This window comes from Rutidosis leptorrhynchoides, chromosome 9, assembly GCF_046630445.1.
Source record: "Rutidosis leptorrhynchoides isolate AG116_Rl617_1_P2 chromosome 9, CSIRO_AGI_Rlap_v1, whole genome shotgun sequence".
NCBI classification, from domain to species: domain Eukaryota; kingdom Viridiplantae; phylum Streptophyta; class Magnoliopsida; order Asterales; family Asteraceae; genus Rutidosis; species Rutidosis leptorrhynchoides.
Window position 1 is genome coordinate 126,960,960 of NC_092341.1, and position 23,109 is coordinate 126,984,068.

A 23,109-nucleotide genomic window follows, 5' to 3' on the forward strand; every position below is an offset into this window, starting at 1 on the left:
TCTTTCTTCATATTAGCATTTTATACTCTTTAATTCGGGTAGTACCTACCCGTTAAGTTCATACTTAGTAGCTAACATACCATTTCAACTACTACAATTCTATATGAAAAACTAATTACTAAAACAAAAACAAAAAAAACAAAAATATCATAATCAAGCCTTTATACAATAACTTGCAAACTTACAATACCGCTATTTTACATATAGCATGAAATATAGCACATAAAACTTTGATACAAAGTAGTTGCGAAGATAAGTCTAGTTAATAAATAAGGCGTTCAGCAAAGGCAATAAAGACACGCAATTCATACGTCTAGAAACAAGTCATGCATTCTGGTTTTACTAATACCACTTCCCATCCTTGGTTTTGTGGAACATAACCGTTGTGACCGATTGTAAGACAATGTGTTGTAACGTCGTTAAAAGGATGAAGGTTACGTAATGACCAACAGTCTCATAATAACCTAAAAACCTCATTTCTTACCCCAATTACCGACTCCGTCACTTGTGGGAACGTTTTGTTTAATAGTTGTAGCCTGATGTTCTTGTTCTCACTTTGGTGAGAAGCGAACATTACTAACCCGTAAGCATAACATGCTTCTTTATGTTGCATGTTAGCCACTTTTTCTAAATCACGAAGTCCTATATTCGGATATATTGAGTCAAAATAATTTCTTAACTCGTTGCGTAAAATAGCATTTGGGTTCCCCGCAATATATGCGTTAAAGTAAACACATCGTAACTTATGGATTTCCCAATGTGATATCCCCCATCTTTCGAACGAAAGCCTTTTATAAACCAAGGAATTCTTGGAACGTTCTTCGAATGTCTTACAAACTGATCTCGCCTTAAATAGTTGTGCCGAGGAATTCTGACCGACTCTAGACAAGATTTCATCAATCATGTTTCCGGGTAGGTCTCTTAAAATATTGGGTTGTCTATCCATTTTATGTTTTTATACTGTAAAATAGACAAGAGTTAGATTCATAAAAAAAATAATAATTATTAATACAAGCAATTTTTACATATATCATAAAGCATAAGCACACTATATTACATATATTACACCATACAAATACAACTATCTTAGTCCAACTCGCTCGTTTCTTCTTCTTCGGTTTTGGTTCATTTTGCCAAGTTTCTAGGGATATATGATGTTCCCCTAATACGAGCCGTCATTTTCCTCATTGGTTTAGAAAAACCTGGTGGTTTAGAGGTTCCCGGGTTATTGTCACAACTTAAGAAATACGGGTGTTGACGATACATATAAAGTTCATCGGGTTTGGAACCAAGTTTCTCTATTTTTTTGCCCTTTCCCTTATTGTTCTCTTTTGCCTTATTAAATTGTGTTGGGGTAATTTCTATAACATCATCGGAATCCTTGTCGGGATCCGATTCATCGGAGAATTGGTAATCCTCCCAATACTTTGCTTCCTTGGCGGAAACACCATTGACCATAATTAACTTTGGTCGGTTGGTTGAGGATTTTCTTCTACTTAACCGTTTTATTATTTTCCCCACGGGTTCTATTTCTTCTTCCGGTTCCGATTCTTCTTCCGGTTCCGATTCTTATTCCGGTTCCGACTCTTCTTCCGGTTCCTCTTCGGGAACTTGTGAATCAGTCCACGAATCATTCCAATTTACATTTGACTCTTCATTATTATTAGGTGAGTCAATGGGACTTGTTCTAGAGGTAGACATCTATCACATAATATCAAACGTGTTAAGAGATTAATATATCACATAATATTCACATGTTAAAAATATATAGTTTCCAACAAAATTTATTAAGCAATCATTTTTCAAGTAAACACGGTCGAAGTCCTAACGCATCCTAACAAACTCGATAAGACACACTAATGCAAAATTCTGGTTCTCTAAGACCAACGCTCGGATACCAACTGAAATGTCCTGTTCTTATTGATTAAAAACGTTCCATATTAATTGATTTCGTTGCGAGGTTTTGACCTCTATATGAGACGTTTTTCAAAAACTGCATTCATTTTAAAACAAACCATAACCTTTATTTCATCAATAAAGGTTTAAAAAGCTTTACGTAGATTATCAAATAATGATAATCTAAAATATCCTGTTTACACACGACTATTACATAATGGTTTACAATACAAATATGTTACAATGAAATAAGTTTCTTGAATGCAGTTTTTACACAATATCATACAAGCATGGACTCCAAATCTTGTCCTTATTTAAGTATACGACAGCGGAAGCTCTTAATAATCACCTGAGAATAAACATGCTTAAAACGTCAAAAAAAATGTTGGTGAGTTATAGGTTTAACCTATATATAACAAATCGTAACAATAGACCACAAGATTTCATATTTCAATATACATCCCATACATAGAGATAAAAATCATTCATATGGTGAACACCTAGTAACCGACATTAACAAGATGCATATATAAGAATATCCCCATCATTCCGGGACACCCTTCGGATATGATATAAATTTCAAAGTACTAAAGCATCCGGTACTTTGGATGGGGTTTGTTAGGCCCAATAGATCTATCTTTAGGATTCGCGTCAATTAGGGTGTCTGTTCCCTAATTCTTAGATTACCAGACTTAATAAAAAAAGGGACATATTCGATTTTGATTATTCAACCATAGAATGTAGTTTCACGTAATTGTGTCTATTTTGTAAATCATTTATAAAACCTGCATGTATTCTCCTCCCAAAAATATTAGATTTTAAAAGTGGGACTATAACTCACTTTCACAGATTTTTACTTCGTCGGGAAGTAAGACTTGGCCACTGGACGATTCACAAACCTATAACAAATATGTACATATATATCAAAGTATGTTCAAAATATATTTACAACACTTTTAATACATTTTGATGTTTTAAGTTTATTAAGCCAACTGTCCTCGTTAGTAACCTACAACTAGTTGTCCAATGTTAGATGTACAGAAAAAATTGATATATATTATCTTGAATCAATCCACGACCCAGTGTATACACGTCTCAAGCTAGATCACAACTCAAAGTATATATATTTTTGGAATCAATCTCAACCATGTATAGCTAACTCCCACATTACTGCATATAGAGTGTCTATGGTTGTTCCAAATAATATATACACATGGGTCGATATGATATGTCAAAACATTTGCATACGTGTCTATGGTATCCCAAGATTACATAATATATTAGAATACATGTATAATACAATATAAGTTAGCTAGGATATGATTAATATAGATTTGTTACCAATTTTCACGTTGCTACAACAAGAAAAATTATCAAATTTTGTTTTACCCATAACTTCTTCATTTTAAATCCGTTTTGAGTGAATCAAATTGCTATGGTTTCATATTGAACTCTATTTTATGAATATAAACATAAAAAGTATAGGTTTATAGTCGTATATTTAAGTTACAAGTCATTTTTGTAAAGGTAGTCATTTCAGTCGAAAGAACGACGTCTAGATGACCATTTTAGAAAACATACTTCCACTTTGAGTTTAACCATGATTTTTGGATATAGTTTCATGTTCATAAAAAAAATCATTTTCCCAGAAGAACAACTTTTAAATCAAAGTTTATCATAGTTTTTAAAAAACCAACCCAAAACAGCCCGCAGTGTTACTACGACGGCGTAAATCCGGTTTTACGGTGTTTTTCGTGTTTCCTGGTTTTAAATCATTAAGTTAGCATATCATATAGATATAGAACATGTGTTTAGTTGATTTTAAAAGTCAAGTTAGAAGGATTAACTATTGTTTGCGAACAAGTTTAGAATTAACTAAACTATGTTCTAGTGATTACAAGTTTAAACCTTCGAATAAGATAGCTTTATATGTATGAATCAAATGATGTTATGAACATCATTACTACCCCAAGTTTTCTGGATAAAGCTACTGAAAATGAGAAAAATGGATCTAGCTTCAAGGGATCCTTGGATGGCTTGAAAGTTCTTGAAGCAGAATCAGGACACGAAAACAGTTCAAGTAAGATTTTCACTCGAAATAAGATTGTTATAGTTATAGAAATTGAATCAAAGTTTGAATATGAGTATTACCTTGTATTAGAAAGATATCTTACTGTAAATTAGAAAGATTTCTTGAGGTTAGATGATCACTCTACAAGATTGGAAGTAAGCTAGCAAACTTGGAATTATTCTTGATTTTATGAAACTAGAACTTGTAGAATTTATGAAGAACGCTTAGAACTTGAAGATAGAACTTGAGAGAGATCAATTAGATGAAGAAAATTGAAGAATGAAAGTGTTTATAGGTGTTTTTGGTCATTGGTGTATGGATTAGATATAAAGGATATGTAATTTTGTTTTCATGTAAATAAGTAATGAATGATTACTCATATTTTTGTAATTTTATGAGATATTTCATGCTAATTGCCAAATGATGGTTTCCACATGTGTTAGGTGACTCACATGGGCTGCTAATAGCTGATCATTGGAGTGTATATACCAATAATACATACATCTAAAAGCCGTGTATTGTACGAGTACGAATACGGGTGCATACGAGTAGAGTTGTTGATGAAACTGAACGAGGATGTAATTGTAAGCATTTTTGTTAAGTAGAAGTATTTTGATAAGTGTCTTGAAGTCTTTAAAAAGTGTATGAATACATATTAAAACACTACATGTATATACATTTTAACTGAGTCGTTAAGTCATCGTTAGTCGTTACATGTAAGTGTTGTTTTAAAACCTTTTGGTTAACGATCTTGTTAAATATTGTTAACCCAATATTTATAATATCAAATGAGATTTTAAATTATTATATTATCATGATATTATGATGTACGAATATCTATTAATATGATATATACATTAAATGTCGTTACAACGATAATCGTTACATATATGTCTCGTTTCAAAATTATTAAGTTAGTAGTCTTGTTTTTACATATGTAGTTCATTGTTAATATACTTAATGATATGATTACTTATCATAATATCATGTTAACTATATATATAACCATATATATGTCATCATATAGTTTTTACAAGTTTTAACGTTTGTGAATCACCTGTCAACTTGGGTGGTCAATTGTCTATATGAAACCTATTTCAATTAATCAAGTCTTAACAAGTTTGATTGCTTAACATGTTGGAAACACATAATCATGTAAATAACAATTTCATTTTATATATATATAAACATGGAAAAGTTCGGGTCACTACATTACACCTGTTGCAAAATGTCGTGCAAAACCCCGGGTGATTTTCTTCACACCTATGACATGGCTGATTTTGGTTTTTGTTGTCATTGTTGTTATTGAGGTTGTTGTTGGGATTGTTATTGTTGTTGAAACGGTTATTGTAGTTGTTGTTGTTGTTGTTGGGACGTTTGTTGTAGTTATTGTTAGGATTGCAGTTATTGTTGCGATTGTTGTCGCGGTTGTTGGGATAGTTGTTGCGATTGTGGTAATAATTGTTATTGTTGTTGTACTGGTGATTCTTGTCACTGTTTTCCTCCCACTTTCTCTTGAGTTGTTTCGTGTTGGCTTCTTCGGCCGCCTGCTCTTTAATTCTTCTCTCAATCTGATTTATGAGTTTATGAGCCATTCGAGTTGCCTTTTGTATGAAAGCGGGCTCGTGTTAACTCACATCTTCTTGAATCCTTACTGGTAACCCTTTTATAAACGCGTTGATCTTCTCTTCTTCATCTTTGAACTTTCCCGGATACAATAGGCACCATTCTGTGAATCATCGTTCATATGTGGTAATGTCGAACCCTTATGTTTGTAACTCTCTAAGCTCTACCTTGAGCTTATTGACTTCGTTTCTAGGACGGTACTGCTCGTTCATCAATTGCTTGAATGCCGACCACGGTAGTGCGTAAGCAGCATTTTGTCCTACCTGTTCAAGATAGGTGTTCCACCACGTTAACACAGTACCTGTGAAGGTATGCGTATCATACTTAACTTTGTCCTCTTCGGTACACTTACTTACGGAAAACACCGATTCGACCTTCTCGGTCCACCGTTTCAATCCAATTGGTCCTTCGGTTCCATCAAATTGCAAAGGTTTGCAGGCAGTGAATTCTTTGTAGGAGCATCCTACACGATTTCTTGTGGAATTAGTTCCACTGCTAGATCCAGAGTTATTGTTATTTTGCATTGCAGCCTGTACTGCGGCTATGTTTGCTGCAAGGAAAACACGGAAGTCTTCCTCGCTCATGTTCAAATTCTGACGAGTCGTCGGTGCCATTTCCTTCAAAAATAGCCCAAAAGAATTAAGTTAATCATATAGAATTTTAAGAGTAGTCAATAGTATTTCGTAGCATAGTATGAACTCATTTATAAAAGCCTTTTCTTCATATTAGCGTTTTATAGTTTTAATTCGGGTAGTACCTACCCGTTAAGTTCATACTTAGTAGCTAATATACAATTCAACTACTACAATTCAATATGAAAAAAACTATATTACAATAATATTTCACGTTCAAATTTTATACAATATTTTACAAACTTACAATACCGCTATTATTCATATAGGATGAAATATAGCACATAATAAACTTGCTACTCGGCAGCTATAAAGGCAATTCTAGTTAATACGTAAGTCGTTCAGCAAAAGAAATAAAGACACGTAATTCATAAGTCCAGAAATAAGTCATGCATTCTGGTTTTACTAAGACGACTTCCCATCATTGGTCTTGCGGAAAATAACCGTTATGACCATTGACTAGGCAGCATGTTGTAATGTCGTTAAAAGGACAAGGGTTTCGTAATGTCCAAAAGCCTCGTAATAATATAAAAACCTTATTTCTCACCCCAACTACTGAATCCGTCACTTGTGGGAAGGTTTTATTTAATAGTTGTAATCCGATGTTCTTTTTCTCATTTTGGTAAGAAGCGAACATCACTAACCCGTACGCATAACATGCTTCTTTATGTTGCATGTTAGAAGCTCTTTCTAACTCATAAAATCCTATGTTGGGATATGTTGAGTCAAAATAGGTTCTTAACCCATAGCGTAAAATTTCATTTGGGTTCCCCGCATTTAACGCTTTAAAAAAACACGGCGTAACTTACGGTCTCCCCAATGTGATATACCCCACCTATCAAAGGAAAGCCTTTTATAAACTAAGGCATTTATGGAAAGTCTTTCAAATGTTTGACAAGTTAATTTCGCCATACTAATTGTGCTGATGAATTCTGACCGACTCTAGACAAGATTTCATCAATCATATCCTCTGGTAGGTCTTCTAAAATATTCGGTTGTCTATCCTTAACGTCCATTTTGTGTTTTTATACTGTAAAATAGACAATGATTAGATTCGTAAAAGATAATTAACAAACAATACAAGCAATTTTTACATAGAACATAAAAGTACCAGCACACTACAATACATATAATACACAACATGATTATAACCCTCTAATCTGAATAACTGGTTTCTTCTTCTTCGGGCTTGGTTCGTTTTCCTAATTTTCTAGGGATAAATGGTGTTCCTCTAATACGAGCCGTCGTTTTCCACAATGGTTTAGAAAAACCTGGTGGTTTAGAGGTTCCCGGGTTATTGTTACAATTTAGGAAATACGGATGTTGCCGATACATATAAAGTTCATCGGGGTTGGAATCAGGTTTCTCTATTTTTATACCTTTCCCCTATTATTTTCTTTTGCTTTATTAAATTAGGTCGAGGTAATTTCTTTAAAATCATCAGAATCCTCATCGAGATCCGATTCATCGGAAAATTGGTAATCTTCCCAATATTTTTCTTCCTCGGCGGAAACACCATTGACCATTATTGACTTTGGTCCGTTGGTTGAGGATTTTATTTTATTTAAATGATTTACTGTAGGTATCAATATTTCTTCCTCCGGAACCTCTTCTTCTTCCGGTTCTTCCTCTTCCGGTTCCTCTTCTTCCGGTTCCTCTTCTTCCGGTTCCTCCTCTTCCGGTTCCTCCTCTTCCGGTTCCTCCTCTTCGGGAATTTGTGAATCTTCCCAAAATATATTCGACTCTTCATTATTATTAGGTGAGTCGATGGGATTTGTACTAGTGGTAGACATCTATCACACAATATCAAACACATTAAGAGGTTAATATTTCACATAATATTTATATGTTACTAATATATAGTTTCCAACAAAAGTGTTAAGCAATCGTTTTTAAAGAAATACGGATGTTGCCGATACATATAAAGTTCATCGGGGTTGGAATCAGGTTTATCTATTTTTATACCTTTTCCCCTATTATTTTCTTTTACTTTATTAAATTAGGTCGAGGTAATTTCTATAATATCATCGGAATCCTCATCGAGATCCGATTCATCGGAAAATTGGTAATCTTCCCAATATTTTTCTTCCTCGGCGGAAACACCATTGACCATTATTGACTTTGGTCCGTTGGTTGAGGATTTTCTTTTATTTAAATGATTTACTATAGGTATCAATATTTCTTTCTCCGGAACCTCTTCTTCTTCTGGTTCTTCCTCTTCCGGTTCCTCTTCTTCCGGTTCCGCTTCTTCCGGTTCCTCCTCTTCCGGTTCCTCCTCTTCCGGTTCCTCCTCTTCGGGAATTTGTGAATCTTCCCAAAATATATTCGACTCTTCATTATTATTAGGTGAGTCGATGGGATTTGTACTAGTGGTAGACATCTATCACATAATATCAAACACATTAAGAGGTTAATATATCACATAATATTTATATGTTACTAATATATAGTTTCCAACAAAAGTGTTAAGCAATCGTTTTTAAAGAAAACACGGTCAAAGTCCAGACTCACTAATGTATCCTAACAAACTCGATAAGATACACTAATGCAAATTTCTGGTTCTCTAAGATCAACGCTCGGATACCAACTGAAATATCCCGTTCATATAGATTATAAACGTTCCATATTAATTGATTTTGTTGCTAGATTTTGACCTCTATATGAGACGTTTTTCAAAGACTGCATTCGTTTTTAAAACAAACCATAACCTTTATTTTATCGACAAGGTTAAAAGGACACCACCTAGATTATCCAGAATTGATAATCTAAAAATATCACACTTACACACTACCAATACATATTGGTTTACAATATTAATATGTTACAACAAAGTAAATCTCGAATGCAGTTTAAAACAATATTATACAAGCATGCTGACACCAAATCTTGTCCATATTTTAGCATGTAATAGCGAAAACTCTTAATAATCACCTGAGAATAAACATGCTTTAAACGTCAACAAAAATGTTGGTGAGTTATAGGTTTAACCTATATATTTATCAACTTGCAATAATAGACCACAAGATTTCATATTTCAATATACATCCCATACATAGAGATAAAAATCATTCATATGGTGAACACCTGATAACCGACATTAACAAGATGCATATAATAATATCCCCTATCATTCCGGGAAATCCTTCGGACTTGATATAACGAATTCGAAGTACTAAAGTATCCGGTACATTGGATGGGGTTCGTTAGGCCCAATATATCTATCTTTAGAATTCGCGTCAATTAGTAGATCGGTTTACTAATTCTTAGTTTACCAAGAAAAAGGGGCATATTCGGCTTCGATCATTCACCCATATAATGTAGTTTCATTAACTTGTGTCTATTTTGTAAAACATTTATAAAACTGCATGTATTCTCATCCCAAAATATTAGATTTTAAAAGTGGGACTATAACTTTCATAGATTTTTACTTCGTCAGGAAGTAAGACTTGGCCACTGGTCGATTCACGAACCTATAACAAATATGTACATATATATCAAAGTATGTTCAAAATATATTTACTACATTTTTAATACATTTTACTGTTTTAATTTTATTAAGTCAGCTGTCCTCGTTAGTAACCTACAACTAGTTGTCCACAGTTAGATGTACAGAAATAAATCGATATACATATTATCTTGAATCAATCCACGACCCAGTATATACACGTCTCAGGCTAGATCACAACTCAAAGTATATATATTTTTGAAATCAACCTCAACCCTGTATAGCTAACTCCAACATTACTGCATATAGAGTGTCTATGGTTGTTCCAAATAATATATATACATGAGTCGATATGATATGTTAAAACATTTGTATACGTGTCTATGGTATCCCAAGATTACATAATATATTAGAATATATGTATAATGCAATATGAGTTAGCTAAGATATGATTAATATAGATTTGTTACCAATTTTCACGTAGCTGCAACAAGCAAAATTATCCAATCTTGTTTTACCCATAACTTCTTCGTTTTAAATCCGTTTTGAGTGATTCAAGTTGCTATGGTTTCATATTGAACTTAAGTTTATGAATCTAAATAGAAAAAGTATATGTTTATAGTCGGAAATACAGGTTACATGTCGTTTTTGTAAAGGTAGTCATTTCAGTCGAAAAAACGACGTCTAGATGACCATTTTGGAAAACATACTTCGACTATTTTTTGAAAGTTTCTATTTTTAGCAGGTTTCCATTTTTGGAAAGTTTCTATTTTTGGATAGTTTCTATTTTAGGAAAGTTTCTATTTTTGAAAAGTTTCCATATTTTGAAAGTTTCTATTTTTAGAAAGTTTCTATTTTTAGAAAGTTTTAAGTTAGGAAAGTTTTCTTATTTAGTAAGTCAACAAAAGTCAACTGAAAGTCAAAGTCAACTGAAAGTCAACTCAAAAGTCAACCTTGGTAATTTTAAAAATGTAAGTTGTAATAATAATATAAGTTATAATGTTAACTAAAGTTAAATATGTATAATTATGTCATAACATAAGTTTAATTAAATTAAAATGAATTATTAAAGTTAACATAAGTTTAAATGATATAATTAATATAACATAAGTATTTAATCGATTAATTAAATATTAGTCATAAGATAAGTATTATTAATTAATAATAGATTTTTAATCATATCATAAGTATTATTAATTAATAATAAATTATTAATCATATCATAAGTTTCTAATTATAATTATTAAATCATAAGTATTTAATAATTAAATTATAATTAAATAATAACTTAGCTTTATAATAATTAAATAATCATTTAATCCTTATTATAAGTCTTATTATAATAATCTCATAATATAAGTTTAATACTTATCATACGTATTTTCCATTAATAACAAAAGTATTATTAATCATAAGTTTAATTAAAAGTTTAATTAAATCATAAGTAATTAATAAATGATATAATAAATATATATATCATAAGTCTTAAATTAATTTAATTACTTTTATATCATAAGTAATTTAATAATAACGAAAATCATTATTTATATCATAAGTCTAATTTATAACCATAAGTTTTAATTAAAACGTTCGTCGGGTCATAACTTGAGCCTCGGGTGTCGGTTTTCGATGAGTCTTATATATATCCTCGTCTAACCAAACCACCCGACACATTAGTGAACTCAATAACACCCTACGATCAGTCCCCAAATTGTGACCTACAGCGATGAAGCAACTTGGAACTTCAATCCGCTCAAAATCTAATTTTGGCCATTCCGGGTGATCCGTGGCTCGGATTTCGATGACCCGAACATGAATGTTTACTCAATCATAAATCCTAACCCACTAGTAAACCCTAGAGCCTTCAAAAATGGTCACAAAGTCAGACCCCAACTGATTACATTCGTTTTTATATTTTAATCTCATCAAAACACCAATTTAAGCATAACTTTTGATCTAGAGCTCGAAAAGAGGTGAATCAAAAGCCTAAAATTATGTACTAAATGATAGAGACTCATCTATACACTTTATTTTGTCAAAAATCACAGTTAATTTCACTGATTTTAACCAATAAGCTGCTGTCCCCATTTAATCAAACCGAAAACATGCGATAACGAGTGATTCTATGCATACAATCATTAATCCAACAACATACAATTACTGTAGCATCAACATAAGATTAAAAACAGTAAAAATAAATGAAAATTGAAAATCTAGGGTTCATGTTCATACCCAAATCAAAAATCGAGAAGAAGACGCTTAAATATCGTGAAATAAGACACCTGAATATGTAAGCAACTTTGAGAAATGATGAACAAATGTATATGATCTTGTAGTGGCAGATTTTTGGTGTATGAATGAGCTAGGAGTCGGCCTAGGGTGAAATAAATGGAAGAGAGAAGTTGCTAGGGTTTATTTTAGTGAAATTAATGTGAAAAATTGATTTCCAAAAAGAATGTAAGTAATAAAATGAAAAGGGTTGGGCCATGGGCATGTTTTTGGCCAAAATGTCTGTGGGATGGGCCCATACAACCCAAATTTTTATTCCTTAATTTTCTTGTTTGGTCCAAAAGCCCGAACGAAGCCCGATTCGTGAAAATACCGTTACGCGATTAAATCTTTGGAGGAATTACGCACACGCGAAAAATAAAATATATAAACACTATATATATTCATATGACATCAAAATATTATATTTAAAATAATTTGGATTTAAAAATCCCAAAAGTTTAACCGTTGGTTTAAAAATCAAAAAAATTCGCCGGATAGAAATCCACGACACGTAGAAACGTACAACTTGAAATATGAATACAAATATTCATATAACACATAATAATTAATATATTATTACAAAAATAATAATATAGGTCATAGGAATGACGAGGAACGAATATCAGTTAACGGTCGTTAAATAGTTAACGGTAAAAGATAACGGAAAAAGTAGGGTCGTTACAGTACCTTCCCGTTACGGAAATTTCGTCCCGAAATTTAAGCAGGTGCAGGGGTTGACTCGGCATCTGGGAACAAATGCGGGTACTTCTGCCTCATCTGAACTCCACACTCCCAAGTGAACTTGGGACCATGTCTGGCGTTCCATCTAACTCAAACAATAGGAATTCTACTCTGCTTGAGAGTCTTAACCTCTCGATCCATAATTTCGACAGGTTCCTCAATAAAATGAAGTTTCTTATCAACATGAAGTTCCTCTAGAGGAATAGTTTCATCACCTCGGATAAACACTTCTTCAAATTCGACACGTGAAAAACGTCGTGAACAACACTGAGTTCTTATGGCAATTTCAAACGATAAGCCACGGGTCCAACTCTCTCAATAATCTCAAACGGTCCAACAAAACGAGGATTCAACTTCCCCCTTTTACCAAAACGTATCACGCCCTTCCAAGGTGATACCTTCAACATAACATGATCACCGACCTGAAATTCAATATCGTTACTTCTCTTATTGGCATAACTCTTTTGCGACTTCTGGCGGTTCTCAAACTTACCTTAATCTGTACGATCTTCTCGGTAGTCTCATGAATAATTCCTGGACCTGTGAGTTGAGCATCCCCAATCTCATTCCAGCAGACAGGAGACCTACACTTTCTACCATACAGCGCTTCAAAATGTGCGGCTTAATACTTGCATGATAGCTGTTATTATAAGAAAATTCAGCCAGTGGCAAGTACTTATCCCAACCATTACCAAAATCAATGATGCATGCTCGTAACATGTCTTCCAACGTTTGAATGGTCCTTTCACTCTAACCATCTGACTATGCATCATAAATAGTGCTCATATCCAATTTAGTTCCCAAAGCATCTTGTAAGGACTGCCAAAACCTCGATGTAAATCGACCGTCTCGGTCCGAAATAATAGATACGAGAACACCATGTCTAGAAACAATCTCCTTCATATACAAACGAGTAAGCTTCTCCTTCGAATCTGTTTCCTTAATTGGAAAGAAATGAGCTGACTTAGTGAGTCGGTCAACAATCACCCAAATGGTATCATAACCACCTACAACTCTCGGTAACTTAGTAATAAAGTCCATCGTAGTACCTTCCCACTTCCACTCAGAAATCTCAGGTTGCACCAGAAGTCCGGATGGTTTCTGATGTTCTGCTTTAACCTTAGCACAGGTCAAATACTTAGCCACATAAGTAGCCACATCAACTTTCAAGTTAGGCCACCAGTATAGCTCCTTAAGATCATGATACATCTTTCCTACACCAGGATGAATAGAGTACCTAGACTTATGAGCTTCATCTAAAACAAGTTGTCGCAAATCACCAAATTTTGGAACCCAAAGACGTTCCGCAAAATACCGAATAACATCGGTTTGTACCTCAAACTGTTTACTCAAGCCTCTGACCTTCCCGTTACGAAATTTTCCTCCTTCAAGGCTTCTTGTTGTGCCTCAAGAATATGCCTAGCGAGGTTAATTCGTATTGTCATTTTCAAGGCTCTAAGCCTACGAGGTTCAACTCTCTCTTTTCGACTCAAAGCATCAGCCACGACATTGGCTTTTTCCCAGAATGGCTAAAGGAGTTCACTATCTTAATCGTTCAACAATTCAACCCATCTTCGCTACCTCATATTCCACTGTCTTTGATCAAAGATATGTTGAAGACTTTTGTGATCAGTGTACACTGTACATTTGACCCCATATAAGTAATGTCTCCAATTCTTGAGTACGAACACAACAACTCCCAATTCTCAATCATGGGCTGTATAATTCTGTTCATGAATCTTCAACTGGCGTGAAGCATAAGTAATGACTTTCTTTCACTGCATCAAAACATAACCAAAGCCCTGACACAAAGCGTCACAATAGATAACAAAATCATCATTACCCTCAGGTAGTGATAATTTCAGAGCGAAAGTTAACTTCTTCTTCAGGGTTTAAAAAGCAGACTCTTGTTCACTCTTCCACTCGTACTTCTTCCCCTTATGCGTTAAAGCAGCCTGAGGTTTCGCTACTCGTAAAAAAAATCTTGAATGAACCTTCTATAATATCATGCCAATCCTAGGAACTTATGAGTCTGAGTAGGAGTCTTCGGAGTTTCCCACTTCTCAATTGCCTTAATCTTGGCAGGATCAACTTGAATTCCCTGTTTACTAACAACGTGCCCAAGGAATTGAACTTCTTTTAACCAGAAAGCACACTTAGAGAACTTAGCGTACAACACTTCTTTCCTCAACAAATCAAGCACTACTTCAGACGTTCTTCGTGCTCTTGATCACAATTGGAATAGACGAGAATATCATCGATGAAAATGATATCGAACTTGTCCAGATGAGGACTACACACACGGTTCATGTGGTCTATGAACACTATAGGTGTGCTAGTCAATTCGAACAGCATAACAAGAAATTCGTAGTGACCATAACGGGTACGGAAAGCGGTTTTCGGAACATCAGATTCTTTAACATGCAGTTGATGATAACCGGAACGAAGATCGATTTTTGTATAAACAGATGAACCTTGAAGCTGATCGAACAGATCATCAATTCTAGGGAGAGGGTAAAAGTTTTTAATGGTAAGCTTGTTCAATTCACGATAATCAATGCACAAATGAAACGAACCATCTTTCTTCTTAACAAACAGAACAGGAGCTCCCCAAGGGTTCGAACTGGGATGAATGAAATATAGTTGCAACAATGAAGGAAGAAATATATGGAGTAGTCACATCGGTGGCATAGATATTTAAGGTAATTCTCTCAAAGGAGATAACATTATCATGGACTTCCAAGTAAATTTTCATTACATTTTCGAAAGAAAGACGTACGAAAGATGTGATATTTCAACGAGAGTGAACTTCATTATATAATGAGCGAGGAAATCTAGGATTCATCCATATTCTTAAATTTATGTGCGGATGAAAAGAACGCGAATCATGGGTTATAAAGAATGGCCGACTCCAGGTGAGATGAATCTTCCAAAAATAATTGCGTGCACCTCAAAGTATTGAATCCTAGGATTGATGTTTACGAGGGTGTTGCGGTTGACAGCGAATATTGAGAGTAGAAACTCCTCAAACAGTGTAGTGTAATATATATCCATGATACCCACTATAACAATAGTTGGGGTAGAAACCCACCTAGTGCCTTTTCTACAATAGGGTGACCACCGAGTGTACCCCAGAATATTGATTTATCGGTCCGCGTTTCGGCCATGTCCAACCATAAGATGGTAAATTTTACGAGCGCAAAGACTTTCCAACAAATTTTATAAAACTGGCATCCAAAGTGGTGTAAGAGTTTTCTATCAATGAACTTAATGGTAAGTTTCATCCTTAAACGGGGGATGAGAAGAACTGTGATCCAAACACTCTGTAGAGTAAAGCGAAAAATTTGATAAAATCATTCAAAGGAGTTTTGAAAAAGCTTTAAACGTTTGATGTTACAACATAAACGGAATGAAATTCTTAGTAAATTTAGAAGTATGTACAATGTGTACCATTTTATATAAAACAAATTGACTTAGTCAAATAGCTCCATAAATGAGTGGTCTTAAAATAATTTTTGAAGGTATGATTTAGTATATACTAGCCAAAATAGGTAAGGGCAAATTTATTCATTTGAATCCATACGTACATATATGATTTTATAAATTGTATACATGACAAAATATTTCGTTACTTCCATTCACCCATAAATCCCGTGAGAACCGCCCAACTAAACAAATGTGTAAAACTCCCGATGATAAACAGAGTATCTGTATTTCAGAGGTTACAAGTTGAAGTAAGATCGTGGAAGATCGAGTAAAGGACTTGAATCGTCGTGCGACATTTGACCAACAAATGCTACGAGGTCATGAAAACCAATGAGTTAAATGTTATTTTGACTATTATCAGGACATAAGTCCTTGGGCCAAAACTGATCCCGAGCGAAGCTGTTGCTAACAAGCGAGTTATGAAAGATAGAGCATGAAATAGATAATCTGGTTAAAATAAGCTCCTCGCATATCAACAAATAAGATAATGAATATATTCCCTACCCATGTAATACATCGGAATTTCTAAATGAGTGGTGTAAAAATTTTCTTTGACTCGCTTTCTATTCCTCATGTCACAATATTGGGACTTCTTTATGAATTAAAGTAATATAATCACGTTGGCCTGACGCCATTATATTTCACTAATTCATAGTTCCATTCCAATAGCACTACATGAGGTCAGGACACGTGATCAACCTCAGATTTCCACACAATTTCTCTAAAACAATTTCTTAAACAATGTGCTAAGGATAGCACAAGAGACAACAACATCATAAGTAACGAATAGGAGTAACGATTACATAAAAATGTCTTCGAAGTACCAAGAATCCCTAAAAGTCAAGAATGACGTTTTTCGGTTCAAAAACCAAAGCACATAGGCACAGCGGCACAAAGACACATAATATAACAAGAATGTTATATACCTAAACATAATAGCTGACATTTGCCGAGCATTTAGAAGTCAAGAATGACATCTCGCGTAATATAACTCAAACGTAATATACATAACCATAATAGATGACATAGAAATGTCGAGAATTTCAAAAGTCAAGAATGACATCCCTCGGTTTCACTACCCGAGGTGTTCTTATAAGGATAAGTTCGCATGAGTCGGAGAATACATTTAAGTCGGAATGGGAGTTCCTCCCGAATTCAGAACATAATAGGGATGTATGTATGATAACAATATACATACCAATACGATACAAATAATCACATATGATAATATATTGTGGGTCGGGCTGTAGACTAGACTCACTAATGCACCCTATTGACTCGGGTAATGACATCAATGCAGCCTAATTCCCTACAACCAACGCTCTGATACCAAAAGTTGACCAAAACAAAGTCAACAGCATCCACTATTAAATGTATCAAAATAGAATGTAAGTTAATGTTTAACAAAAGCTGCCATCATAAATATGCAGACTCTCTAAGCACAGCAGAAGCAATCTATCATGAACCTGAGAATAAAACATGCGAGTAACTGTCAACAAAAATGTGGAGTGAATTATAGGTTTAATATTGCAAACAATATTTAATTTAAACCATAAAAATTTATGTTTGTAAACATAAAAACTCCTTTTTGGACCACAAAATTATATGCTAGAAAACATATAAAAACATTATTTCATTTTCCGTGAGCCACCTGGTAACCACTTAACCATTTATTTACCCTTTCCAAACACAATAAATAATATACACCGAACAAGTGTATCTACAATAAAATACGAAGTACTAAACATTCCGATTATAAATTGCTAGCGCGACTAGCTCGAAATGGGGTTGTCAAACCCGATAGATCTATCCATAGGATTCGCGTTCACCAGTAGAAACCAGTGATTAAAGTTACTAGACTAGGGAATATGTTTGTTTAACTCACAATGAATAATTTAAATCAACTTCCACTTGTGTCCAAAATATAAAATAAATTGCATGTATTCTCATCCCAAAAGATTTAAAATAGAAAAATGGGACTATAACTCACCTTAAAGCAAAAGAAGTAACCACACAAGAATGCGAACAACATACGAAGTAAAGTGATCAAGAATGATCACAACACCGACCTATAAATAAAGCAGGTCGATATAAATAACTAACTTAGGTCAAGTCTTAGTATGATAGCTATTGTACATGTTGCAAATAGACATAGAACAATACTCAACATGCATCGGTTTGATTGGAACATCGTACGAACACACACTTTCTATTTTTAGAAAGTTTCTATTTTTAGCAGGTTTCCATTGTTGGAAAGTTTCTATTTTTGGAAAGTTTCTATTTTTGTAAAGTTTCTATTTTAGGAAAGTTTCTATTTTTGAAAAGTTTCCATATTTAAAAAGTTTCTATTTTTAGAAAGTTTCTATTTTTAGAAAGTTTTAAGTTAGAAAAGTTTCCTTATTTAGTAAGTCAACAAAAGTCAACTGAAAGTTAAAGTCAACTCAAAAGTCAACCTTGGTCAAACATAGTCAACATTAATTTTAAAAATGTAAGTTGTAATAATAATATAAGTTATAATGTTAACTAAAGTTAAATATGTATAATTATGTCATAACATAAGTTTAATTAAATTAAAATGAATTATTAAAGTTAACATAAGTTTAAATGATATAATTAATATAACATAAGTATTTAATCGATTAATTAAATATTAGTCATAAGATAAGTATTATTAATTAATAATAGATTTTTAATCATATCATAAGTATTATTAATTAATAATGAATTATTAATCATATCATAAGTTTCTAATTATAATTATTAAAGCATAAGTATTTAATAATTAAATTATAATTAAATAATAACTTAGCCTTATAATAATTAAATAATCATTTAATCCTTATTATAAGTCTTATTATAATAATCTCATAATATAAGTTTAATACTTATCATAAGTATTTTCCATTAATAACAAAAGTATTATTAATCATAAGTTTAATTAAAAGTTTAATTAAATCATAAGTAATTAATAAATGATATAATAAATAAATATATATATATATATATATATATATATATATATATATATATATATATATATATATATATATATATATATATATATATATATATATATATATATATATATATATATATATATATATATATATATATATATATATATATATATCATAAGTCTTAAATTAATTTAATTACTTTTATATCATAAGTAATTTAATAATAATGAAAATCATTATTTATATCATAAGTCTAATTTATAACCATAAGTTTTAATTAAAACGTTCGTCGGGTCATAACTTGAGCCTCGGGTGTCGGTTTTCGACGAGTCTTATATATATCCTCGTCTAACCAAACCACCCGAAACATTAGTGAACTCAAGAACACCCTAAGATCAGTCCCCAAGTCGTGACCTACAGAGATGAAATAACTTGGAACTTCAATCCGCTCAAAATCTAGTTTTGGCCATTCCGGGTTATCCATGGCTCGGATTTCGATGACCCGAACATGAATGTTCACTCAATCATCAATCCTAACCCACTAGTACACCCTAGAGCCTTCAAAAATGGTCACAAAGTCAGACCCCAACTGATTACATTCGTTTTTATATTTTAATCTCATCAAAACACCAATTTAAGCATAACTTTTGATCTGGAACTCGAAAAGAGGTGAATCAAAAGCCTAAAATTATGTACTAAATGATAGAGACTCATCTATACACTTTATTTTGTGAAAAATCACAGTTAGTTTCACTGATTTTAACCAATAAGCTGCTGTCCCCATTTAATCAAACCGAAAACATGCGATAACGAGTGATTCTATGCATACAATCATTAATCCAACAATATACAATTACTGTAGCATCAACATAAGATTAAAAACAGTAAAAATAAATGAAAATTGAAAATCTAGGGTTCATGTTCATACCCAAATCAAAAATCGAGAAGAAGACGCTTAAATATCGTGAAATAAGACACCCGAATATGTAAGCAACCTTGAGAAATGATGAACAAATGTATATGATCTTGTAGTGGCAGATTTTTGGTGTATGAATGAGCTAGGAGTCGGCCTAGGGTGAAAGAAATGGAAGAGAGAAGTTGCTAGGGTTTATTTTGGTGAAATTAATGTGAAAAATTGATTTCCAAAAAGAATGTAAGTAATAAAATGAAAAGGGTTGGGCCATGGGCATGTTTTGGCCAAAATGGCTGTGTGATGGGCCCATACAACCCAAACTTTTATTCCTTAAATTTCTTGTTTGGTCCAAAAGCCCGAACGAAGCCCGATTCGTGAAAATACCGTTACGCGATTAAATCTTTGGAGGAATTACGCACACGCGAAAATTAAAATATATAAACACTATATATATTCATATGACATCAAAATAATATAATTAAAATAATTTGGATTTAAAAATCCCAAAAGTTTGACCGTTGGTTTGAAAATCGAAAAGATTCGTCGGATAGAAATCCACGACACGTAGAAACGTACAACTTGAAATATGAATACAAATATTCATATAACACATAATAATTAATATATTATTACAAAAATAATAATATAGGTCATAGGAATGACGTGGCACGAATATCAGTTAACGGTCGTTAAATAGTTAACGGTAAAAGATAACGGAAAAACCTGAAAACACATGTTCTATATCTATATGATATGCTAACTTAATGATTTAAAACCTGAAAACACGAAAAACACCGTAAAACTGGATATACGCCGTCGTAGTAACACTGCGAGCTGTTTTGGGTTAGTTAATTAAAAGCTATGATAAACTTTGATTTAAAAGTTGTTCTTATGGGAAAATGATTTTTCTTATGAACATGAAACTATATCCAAAAATCATGGTTAAACTCAAAGTGGAAGTATGTTTTCCAAAATGGTCATCTGGACGTCGTTCTTTCGAGTGAAATGACTACCTTTACAAAAACAACTTGTAACCTGTATTTCTGACTATAAACTTATACATTTTCTGTTTAGATTCATAAACTTAAGTTCAATATGAAACCATAGCAACTTTAATCACTCAAAACGGATTTAAAACGAAGAAGTTATGGGTAAAACAAGATTGGATAATTTTGCTTGTTGTAGCTACGTGAAAATTGGTAACAAATCTATATTAATCATATCCTAGCTAACTTATATTGTATTATACATATATTCTAATATATTATGTAATCTTGGGATACCATAGACACGTATACAAATGTTTTGACATATCATATCGACCCATGTATATATATTATTTGGAACAACCATAGACACTCTATATGCAGTAATGTTGGAGTTAGCTATACAGGGTTGAGGTTGATTCCAAAAATATATATACTTTGAGTTGTGATCTAGCCTGAGACGTGTATACACTGGGTCGTGGATTGATTTAAGATAATATATATCGATTTATTTCTGTACATCTAACTGTGGACATCTAGTTGTAGGTTACTAACGAGGACAGCTGACTTAATAAACTTAAAACAGTAAAACGTATTAAAAATATTGTAAATATATTTTGAACATACTTTGATATATATGTACATATTTGATATAGGTTCGTGAATCGACCAGTGGCCAAGTCTTACTTCCCGACGAAGTAAAAATCTGTGAAAGTGAGTTATAGTCCCACTTTTAAAATCTAATATTTTTGGGATGAGAATATATGCAACTTTCTAAATGTTTTACAAAATAGACACAAGTACGTGAAACTACATTCTATGGTTGGATTATTAAACCGGATATTGTCCCTTCAAGTCTGGTAACCTAAGAATTAGGGAAATGGCCCCTAATTGACGCGAATCCTAAAGATAGATCTATGGGACTAACAAACCCCATTCTGGAATTTGGAATGCTTTAATACTTCGATTTATATGGTGATTGCGATTGCCAATTTATGACATACTTGCGAGTATGCGGGGAATATTCTATATGCATTATGTTAATGTCGGTTACCAGGTGTTCATCATAGAATAATTTTTATACACTTGCGAGTATAGGATTATTGAATAAATGAAATCTTGTGGTTTATTATATTAAATTGATAATATATAGTTTAAACCTATAACTCACCAACATTTTTGTTGACGTTTAAAGCATGTTTATTCTCAGGTGTTTATTAAGAGCTTCCGTTGTTGCATGCTAATATATGGACAAGACTTGGTGTCAGCATGCTTGTATAATATTGTTTAAAACTGCATTCAAGATTTACTTTGTTGTAACATATTAATATTGTAAACCAATATGTATTGGTAGTGTGTAAGTGTGAGATTTTTAGATTATCTTTTCTGATAATCTAGGTGGTGTCCTTTTAACCTTGTCGATAAAATAAAGGTTATGGTTTGTTTTAAAAACGAATGCAGTCTTTTAAAAACGTCTCATATAAAGGTCAAAACCTCGAAACGAAATCAATTAATATGGACTGTTTATAATCAATATGAACGGGACATTTCAGTTGGTATCCGAGCGTTGGTCTTAGAGAACCAAAAAATTTACATTAGTGTGTCTTATCGAGTTTGTTAGGATGCATTTGTGAGTCTGGACTTCGACCGTGTTTTCTTTAAAAATGATTGCTTAATATTTTTTTTTTTGTTGGAAACTACAAATTGTAACATGTAAATATTATGTGATAAATTAATCTCTTAACATGTTTGATATTGTGTGATAGATGTCTACCTCTAGTACAAATCCCATCGACTCCCCTAATAACAATGAAGAGTCGAATATATATTGGAAAGATTCACAAATTCCCGAAGAGGAACCGGAAGAGGAGGAACCGGAAGAAGAGGAACCGGAAGAGGAGGAACCGGAAGAGGAGGAACCGGAAGAAGAAGAGGTTCCGGAGGAAGAAATATTGATACCTACAGTAAATCGATTAAATAAAAGAAAATCCTCAACCAACGGACCAAAGTTAAAAATGGTCAATGGTGTTTCCGCCAAGGAAGCAAAATATTGGGAAGATTACCAATTTTCCGATGAATCGGATC